Below are 8,933 nucleotides of genomic sequence, written 5' to 3'. Positions count from 1 at the left end.
TCGAACTAAACTTATTGCAACTAATTCAGTTACTCAAAAGTAGAGGAAGCATCAATCTCACTTCTCCACAAGAAGAAAAGTTGCATCAATATCTAACAGCAAAAGATTCGAAAGACTAAAATCAAACAGTTACCTGCTTCGTCATCGTCAGGAGCAGTTAGAGTCTGTGAATCCTTGGTAAAAGCAAGTACTAAAGTCTATCGCAGAAACTCGGATTAAACAACTCCACAACACGACCAAACCTTGTTCCCTAAGGCTTTCTTCTTCGATAACCTCCAACTTTTTGCAATGTCTTGCAGTTGGTAACCAACTAACTGAATCCGTCATTCGTTGGTGTAGTCTAAAGAATCAAACAAATGATCGATCTTCTCTAATCAGATTTCACACCCAAACTCATTCTCAGAACTCCTCAGAGTTGAAGGGTTAACAGACTGAAATCTCATCAGTAATTCTTCCATCAGTGTCGGAGTGAAATCCATTAGTCCAGTCACAGAACAATTTTGTACAATCGGGTTCGCTACTAGTTGAATCCTGTTCAAAACTTGCCGAGTAGAAAATCTTATTCAAGAGGATTAGGACACAACATCTCAAATACATCTATCTGGTGTCCAACAACCTCAGCTCGACATACTCATTCGATCTCAAGAGTATCCAATGTAACCAGTAACCCGAAACAGTTCGTATCTCAATTAATTCATGCTTTAAAATTTAAATCACATATCCAAGTAATTCAAATAATTCTCAATCATAAAGCATGCTCGCATATTCTTCAATCATAAAATTAATCAATCACATGCGAGAAATTAAACTCAAGCGGACTCGATCTACCCCGCTCACTTCTAGAAATAAAATCCAGAAACTTATTTTTCTGATACCACTTAATGTGAGACCCCGATTCTAATCATCTAATCAAGAGTTAGTCCTATCGATAATCAATCAAAGGCCAAAATATAAGACATTAAATAAAAAAAAATTATTTTTTTGATGAACAGTGCTGCGCTCGATCCTATAAAAGTCCAGGATTGAGCGCACCATATTTTGAAACTCTCTGCCGAGAAAATAATATGAGCCGCGCTCGATCCTACAAAAAGCCAGGATCGAGTGCACCAAAATGCTGAGTCTACTACCTCAAATAAAAAGGGGCCGCGCTCGATCCCACGAACTCGTGCGATCGAGCGCATGGTCTGCCCAGAAAATCTAAAAAATTCAGAACATGCACTTCTATTCCAATCATCAATTCAACTCAATCTAGATTATCATAGTTCATAAACAACAACATGCAACCATGCTTAAACATCATTCAACATACATGATAGTTCTAGAGTTATACATTTCTTCGTCGAAGAGAACATGCATCGGTTCTAGGTTCGACACAAATACAACCTAAAACAAAAGACTAGATTGACATGCTCTTCCGTTCTAAACCGAAGTCTCACTTTTAATCTTCGATCTCAATCTATCCTTGTCGTCTCTGACTCGGTCCTGCCCCACCTGTTGCCATGCACACATACAAAAACAAGACAATAGCCGGATAATCCGGTGAGAATACAATTCCCAGAAAAAGAGACAACATGCTATATCAAATAAACATATCAAACATGATATGCATCAATTCACCTCGTATATCAACTTCAGATATAATTCAAGTAACTCATTCAAGTACTGAATTAAAATGATATGCATGTCTGTAAAACTTCTGGATTATCAGACTCAGATAATCAAATGGAATTCTTCTTTCTTTCTTTCTTCGGTTTGGGATCCCAAGGTTAAAATATCCAACAATCACACCGACTACCCTCTCGAGGTGGACGAGGCATATTTTAATCCTCTAGACTCCGGAGCATTATAGAGAGTTATTTCCGCACATGTAGTAATTCGCCTACAAGGTCACTCAACTATAATCACCAGATCGTCTAATTCAAACAAATAATCATTCGGCTCAATATGAATGCATATGTCATCTCATGCATTCAATCATAAATTCAATAACCAATTCAAATAAGCATTCAATCATGATTTCAACTAAGCATTCAATCATGATTTCAAATAAGCATTCAATCATGCAAGTATATGATTTCTTTGGAACACTTGAATCCAGTCTAATTCGAGTTAATCGTTCCATTCAAGTCTAAGCCGTCTTTTACCTTATTCATTTCGAAGATACTTCAATCTGAAAATCAACAATTAGGATAATAATCAATATCCAATCAATTCATTCAAAACTCAATCAAACTTCTTTGATCGATAAATAAGAAAATCGATATTGTACCGACTTCAATCTTCCAAACTGACCAAAGCTGCTATCTCGCAACTCTGTTGACTTCACTTCAATCTATCAGAAGAAGTCATAAGGATCAATATCGACATCAAAAGCTCAATCAAACTCGATACGATCAAAACATCGCAACGATATCCAAAACTCAAACTGACGGCATAACGGCTATAAACTGATCAAACCGGAAACGCAGACAACAATATATCATTTCAATAAACTCAATTCAATCAATTCATATCATTTCCAATCCAATCCCAACACATCTTAAAACTCCAATTTCCGAAAATAACTAGAAAATTCATATCAATTCCGATCGTCGTTAGATCTTCGAACCGTCTTAGATATACTATCACAGCTATCTCATAATCATCATCTTCGAATATAAATCAATTCTAACAACGTCCAAAAATTCAACTTCTCAGAATTAAGATATACTTACTTTCAAACGGAGCACTCGTTGCTGTGATCCTAGATATCCAGTCAGAAATCAATTCTATCAGACGGATTGATCAAAAATGGAAATCCCAAAGCTTGGAAAATTAAAGGGGCGATTTCCATGGTGGGAGGCGAGATGGAGGAAGGGGATGAAGTGAAGAATGAGTCAAATACATGCTTAAATATCTAATAAATTCATTTATTGCGTTTTAGTCCCTAAAAATTCCAAAAATTGCATTCTAGTCCCTGATCATAATCGAATCGGCTCTCGACTTCTAAAATCTCTGATTATCTCAAATAAAAAGAATTAAGATAATTTTGTGGCGTTACACCTCGTTTATTAGAAACATATCCGATCTTCAAGGATCAACTAAGGGTTTTTCAAGCTCCTCGACCGCTTGAGACAGAAAGCTTTCAAAGAAGAGTTTGATAGTTTGGATATAAGGATTCAAACATTTGCTACTGTGTTTGTGTTTTTGAGTTGATAGGATTTATATTCTTATCTTTTTTGTGAACTAGGAATTCCGAATTAGGTAGTGTATAAGTCCTAAATTTGGAGTGGGTTGTTACAAGATTTGTAAAATCAAAGTCTTCTAGTATATTATTTTCTAAATGGAAGAAGGAGAAACGTACAAAGATTCAGCCTTCAAACTTTCATATCTCTTATGTCCCTTATTTACTGCATTACTTATCTTGTTGATATACGTTTGAAGTTGAGTATAAAACCCTTTGAAAATAGATGAACTGTTTCCGGACAATCTGTGGTTCAAGTGTTTTCACACGTAGAGAAACTTTGGTCTAGTTGGTTAACACTTACTCGATCGGTCAAATATTTTAAAAGAAAATAATTTTTTATTCACCCCCTTTACACACATTTTCGATTTCAACAAGTGGTATCAGAGTTCGATTGCTACTCTTTTATACTCAAATCATTACTTCATTCAACAAGAGTCCTATGTTCTCTAAGGAAGAATATGACGATTGAAAAATGCGTATGCAGGCACATCTCTTTGCACAATATGATGATATGTGGTATGTCATCATTGATGGACCCATGATGATCCTTAAAGCCAACCCTACAGTGGCCATTTCCAGAGGTGAACCTCAAATGGTGGAGAAACATAGATTTGATTGGACCACCGAGGACAAAAAAGGCCAACCTTGACAGTGTGACCAAAGATATTATGTACAATACGCTGGATAAGAACATGTTTAGAAATATCAAAACTTGCACCACCGCCAAGGAGATCTAGGAAAAGCTCACACAATTGTATAAGAAAATACTTTATGGCATTTAAGTTAATATTTGGTGCAATTTTTATTTTAAAAAGCATGTTTAACTATAATTTTAAATTGTGGAAAAAAAATTTTAAAGTTTGTGTTTGCAACTAGTGGACCAACTTTCAAGCCCATTAGTTACAAACCAAAAGGGCATTCAATTCTCTTCCTCATTATTTCTCTCTGCGCTACCCACGTTCTCCCTCTCCCCCTTCACGTTCAAAAATCTGCATCAAAAAGCTAGGTTGAGATCTCTGTTCTTTGTTGTTCGAGGTTAGATCGCTCCCAAAGTACAGGTTAAAGCCAAACTACAACGATCAGGAAATTTTTAAATATTTTTAAACCACCAATCAAGAGTATAGGTATTTTTGTATGAAAATTTATGTGTATTGATTTGTATGTATTGTATAACGCATGATTCATGAGAGTTTTTAAGAATATGATGTCGATTCATGAAGCTTGATTCGTTCTTGATGTTTTGGTGTAAAATATTTTAAGGTTTATGAGAGAGATGTTAAAGTCAGAATTTTTGATGTGAGTATGTTTGATGCAAAGTTTTGAATCAAACTTTTGTAAGTTTGATCATTTGATGGATTCTCTTCGTGTTTTGAAACTTTTTCTGGCGTGTAATCGTCCTTTTCAAGTGTGAGTGCGTATTTTCTCAAAAAATAGTCTAAGGGGATAAAAATGGAAAGTTGGGAAGGGTTTATGGTCGAGTTCGCGCAACACCGACCTGCCTGGAAACCCCAAAAAGATTGCCTCGCGCCCAGGCGTGAATTTCTTGCACCTAGGGGCAAGGGGGCCGCACTGGGGTGCGAGCCTGTGCTGAGGTGGAAAATTTTTCTGCCCTAGCGAGAAGTGTTCTGTCCAGAAATTTTCACTACGAGTGTTTGAGATCCTAAATCCAAGTTCATGATTTTTTAAGGTATTTTAAGTATTTTTAAGATGTTCTATCGAAAAAATTTCAAATTTTGATGTTCGGAATGGACGAAACGACTCACATGGATCGTTTTGGCTATGTAACGCATCTATATGGCATATTTCTTCACTAAACTATGTTCTTATCAACGACATGAAATGTTAGAGGCGTGCTTAATTTTATCTCATCTTAGCATGCATAATTTTGTGTACGAAAGATTTAAAGAGCATGATTTGATGAAAATATTTTATGAAGAAGTTTACGATGATGATGATGATGATGATGATGATGATGATGATGCATGAAAATATTTTGATGTTGTATGTGTTTTTGTGGTGGCAATATGATATTGGTGCCTCGGGATGAGCTCTGGAGAGGGTATTTCCAAATGATGTGCTCACGAGATGAAAATACAGGACTGACGCCCTGGGATGAGCTCCGGAGAAGACCTTTCTAAAGAATTAAAGTTTAAGTGGCCAAGGCCAATATGTTATATGCTTGTTGTACAACGACCGTGATCAGTGGAACCCAATATGCTCATTATGATGGTTGCCAAAATTGCATGTATTTCATCACCCTAAATGAAGAATTTTATGATATATGTTCTTATGCATGATGTTTTTATTTAATTAAGCTTGTGTATTACGTTTTATTATGTATTAGCTATGAAATGTAAGTTTTTTGCTGGGTTTTTAGAATCACTATACTAAATGGTGCAGGTGGCGATGATTTTAATGATGTTATCGACGAGTATGTCGAGGGACAAGAAGCGGAGTATCCGGTCCGACGAGGGATGATGCACACGCGCGCTGTTAGAGGAACATTTTTTTTGTGCATCTTTAAAGAATAGTTGAGGAGAAAACCATTTATTTTCTTTTTGCATGATGGCAAACTTTTGTGAATGTTTTCAGTACCGTTGTTTGATGCACAATTCCTTTAATTGAAAGTTTTTATTTTTTTGCACTTTATTAAGTTTTAAAAAATGTTAGTTAAGTAGTATCCTCGAGTTTTGGGGATGTTACACAAAGGACCTAAGAAAGCTTGAATTTCACGACCTCTTCGCTGATCTCAAGGCCTATGAGTTTGAAATTTACATAATGGAAGAGGAGCCCACAACTTCTCAACCAACTAAAGCTCTCACCGCGATCGTTGCATGCTCACCGGTCGAGGAGGCCTCAAGAAAGAAGACTGCAGGAGAATAAGAAATGAGGCCATGTCTTTCTTTGTCAAAATTTTGGTAAATTTGTGCGCAAAAATCAATAAAATTTTCCAAACCTTACAACAAAAAAGACCACACAGACAGTGGTCCTACATGTTTTAACTGTGGCAAGAAAGACCACTTTATTTCAAATTGCAACAGACCAAGAAATGATGAAAAGAGACAACCGATCGAGAAGAAGATACAAAAAGATGATAGAAGATCTTTCAAGAAAATGAGAGATCAAAAAGTCCTACAAAGAGGTCATGAAATTATAGCTTGTTGAGGTCCTTAGATTCATGCATTTCCATTGTTTTCACATCCCAATACTTGGGAAAACCTCTCATTACTTTCAGTACCACTTAATGGTTGGAGTAGACTTTAGCCAATCCAAACCATTCAATTCTATGACTATGTTGCTTACTCATTCATCAAATTCAGTTATCGTTTCTCCTGGTTTCATCTTGATGTTATCAAATTTTTGAGTGGCCACAGACAATTTGTTCTCCTTTGTCTGTTCATTTCCTTCACACAGTTGGATAAGCTTCTCCCATATCTCCTTCGCGATTTTACACATCTTAATCTTGCTAAATTAGTTTTGTCGAGGGTCTTATAGAGAATATCTTTTGCAACATTGTTTAGATTTACCTTTTTTATGTCTTCAATTGTCCATTCACTTCTATGTTTCTATATCATTTTAGGAGCTCAACGGCTAATGGAAACTATTGTATTTGCTCATAAGTGATGACATACCACATGTCATCATCTTGAGAGGCCAGATGATCTTGCATCTGTATCTTCCAACCGTCAAAATCTTCCTCTGAGAACATTGGTAACTTACTAAAGGTAGGCTTCTTTAAATATATGTTCAAAGCAAGAAAGACCCTCGCTCTGATACCACTTGTTGCAATCATCATAAATGAATTCAAAAGTATCTCTTCCTCACAAAAATATCCGTTGCCTTGTTTTTTAGTCCACGTAGATGATTTACGACTAATAGTACAACTCTGTGCTGATAATGTTGCGGCATATATAGTGTGCGGAGGGTTTTATCGAAAAATGGCTAACTGCTAACTCTGAAGTATACTGAATATGTTGGGAATGTTTCTGGAGACAACTGGCGGTCTTTGAATATTTCTTGAAATATGTCAGATGTCCTTTGCTTCAGTTGTGGTCTGTCCAGTTTGTGCATCCTTGACTAGTCGAGTATAACTTCGAGTTAAGGTTCAGTCAGGGTGCTAAGTTCAGTCGTATATTCCAGTCATCAAATACTCAACTATATCTAGTCTTGGTCTTTTGAGTATTTCAGTCGTCTAGTCCATTCATATATATACATTTAAGTTTTTGGATTGTTGACTTCACATATATTTTTTATTTTTGCATTTACATATTTTTGTCATTTTAACGGTTTAACACCAAAATATAATTTTCCAACAATTACATTTGATACTCAAATTATTTTCGCCAAATTCAAATCCTTGAAATGACTATCTCAAGAGAAACAAGAAAACCAATATTTGTGTGACCTTCAATGGTTATGAGATACAGCTAGCCGTGGATTCACAACTCCTTGTGATTCAGGACATTATCCTTTATGTGGGCTCACCCCAATTAGCCCCATTCTATCCATCAACTCATTATAGAACGTCCGAACTCATTTTTTATTGGATTCATCGAATCATTGTAAGAGCATCTTTTAGCATCACCCCACGATTCCCTAGGTATCACTGATAGTGCCTTCAAGAACCAATCGACAATGATTATAGTACAATACAATCCCTTCATCTCATATATCCTGATCGAATCTTCAAGCATTGGTATATCTAAAGTTGATCGAGATTCGATAATCATGTTAAATATATCAGAAGATACATAGTGACATCGCATGTACAACTACAAAAATTCATTTTCCTAAAGCACATATCTTTCTCTGGCCAGAAACTCCACGCACTATTATCTCTTCAGATCAAATAGGATATCCACGCCTGTAGGCGAGTGATGAATCTTCAACTAAAATAAACTGTCTCCTAGGTATGTCGAAACTACACCCAATCTCGTCACCTAATGACCCTCATGGAGTCGGTAAACTTGTCAAACTGGTAAATTGTTCTCACAATCCATGTTACTGTAGAAATGTTGAAACACAAACACATGTCCAGTCATGGACTTATTTTCCATTCAAAATGCACGTGTCTGCAACTGCTTGTGCGCCACGCTACTGACCGTGTGGGCCACGCGATCAGCAGTTTTTTATATATATGTGTATATATATATATAATTTAATTTTTTTTGTTTTCTTTTACTTAGATTAGGTACAGTTTTTTCCAGAAAATTTCCTTATTGTTTTTTTATATTTTTTTTAAATTATAAATATTAAAATTTGGAAATTTATTAAATTATTTTAAAAAATTATACCATATTTTTTGTTTTAATATATATAGTAAAATTTTTTAATGATTGAAAAAATAATACAAATGATTAATTAATCATATAATTAAAATGATATCATAAATATATGTTTAGTTAAATATATAATTGAAAACTAAAAATAAAATTAGTAAATTAAAATGGAGGAATGAATATGTGATTTGAAAGTAGTGCTTATAAAAAGTTTATTTTTGGGTTTATGATTGAGGAGGAACGGTTTAAAAGGTAAGATCATCAGCAATGGGGGGTTTATATTTCTATAAACTTCGACTCTATAACCACACCCCATTGTAGGGGTGGAGTTTAATTTTTTTTCTTCTTATAAAGCGGTCCCAAGAGTCAGCAGAAAGAAGTGGTGATCTCTCTTCCTATTGCTGTTGTTTTACATATTTTTTTTAATT

The sequence above is a fragment of the Henckelia pumila genome, chromosome 1 (assembly GCF_033568475.1).
Source record: "Henckelia pumila isolate YLH828 chromosome 1, ASM3356847v2, whole genome shotgun sequence".
In the NCBI taxonomy this organism is placed as follows: Eukaryota; Viridiplantae; Streptophyta; class Magnoliopsida; order Lamiales; family Gesneriaceae; genus Henckelia; species Henckelia pumila.
The sequence above is the reverse complement of the archived record's forward strand: the minus strand, read 5'-3'. Positions refer to the sequence as shown.